The sequence below is a fragment of the Myotis davidii genome, unplaced genomic scaffold (genome assembly GCF_000327345.1).
Source record: "Myotis davidii unplaced genomic scaffold, ASM32734v1 scaffold208, whole genome shotgun sequence".
NCBI lineage: Eukaryota > Metazoa > Chordata > Mammalia > Chiroptera > Vespertilionidae > Myotis > Myotis davidii.
This window is the reverse complement of record NW_006299706.1, coordinates 1,973,689-1,974,676: the sequence shown is the minus strand read 5'-3', so window position 1 is coordinate 1,974,676 and position 988 is coordinate 1,973,689.

Below are 988 nucleotides of genomic sequence, written 5' to 3'. Positions count from 1 at the left end.
GTGTTTCCCAAAGAATAAGTGCCCCTTAAAGGCCCCACCTGCCCCTGCCGGTGTGCTCAGTGGGTTGGGTGTGGCTCCTTGCACCAGAAGGTCTTTGGATTCCTGTCAGGGCGCCCGCTCAGGCTGCTTGCTCCAACCCCTGTAGGGGCGTGCAGGAGGCAGCCGGTGGGTGTTCTGCGCTCACACGAATGTTTCTCTTTCTCCCTCTCTCTTTACTCTCTATCAAAATATCAGTAGAGAAAAAATTTAAAGGCCCTGGCCTGGCCGCTCCAGGGTTAACATAAGAAAGAGCTGAGGGGTTACTCAAGCTTTTCCCAACTGAAAGATGGAGAACAGAGATAAAGAGATGGCTCTCCCCAAAACCGGTTTGGCTCAGTGGATAGAGCGTCAGCCTGCGGCCTGCGGACTGAAGGGTTCCGGTCCAGCCAAGGGCACATCACATGCCTGGCTTGCAGACTTTATCCCCGGTGGGGGAATGTGCAGGAGGCAGCCAATCAATGATTCTCTCTCACCATTGCTGTTTCTATCCCTCTTTCCTCTCCCTTCCTCTCTGAAATCAATAAAGATATTTTTTTTTTTAAAAAAAGCACCCATACAAGCGTCCGAGGTCATGCACCCTAAGCAATGGCTCTGTTCTGGGTGCCTGGGCACCTGAGCTCACACGCCCGGCGCGCTCACCTCGCCTCCCAGCATTTCCTCCCGGGCTCCTGGGCGCACAGAGGTGCAAAGGGAAGGTGATCTTGGAACCACAGGGGGTCACGGGAACTAGGTCGGGGCTTGCAGGAGCCGCGGAGAAAATCATGGGGCGCCCACCCACCCAGGGCAGGGTCTTTGCAGCCCCCCGTCTTGCACAGGACACGCCACTGGGCGAATATCCCTGGGCTCCAGGCTGCAACGTCCCCCGTGAGCCCGACCCTCCTCCCGCGCCCCTCGGCCGGCTCCTACCTTCCTCCTCCACCATTTCCAGGACCTCGGGGTCGCCCATCTT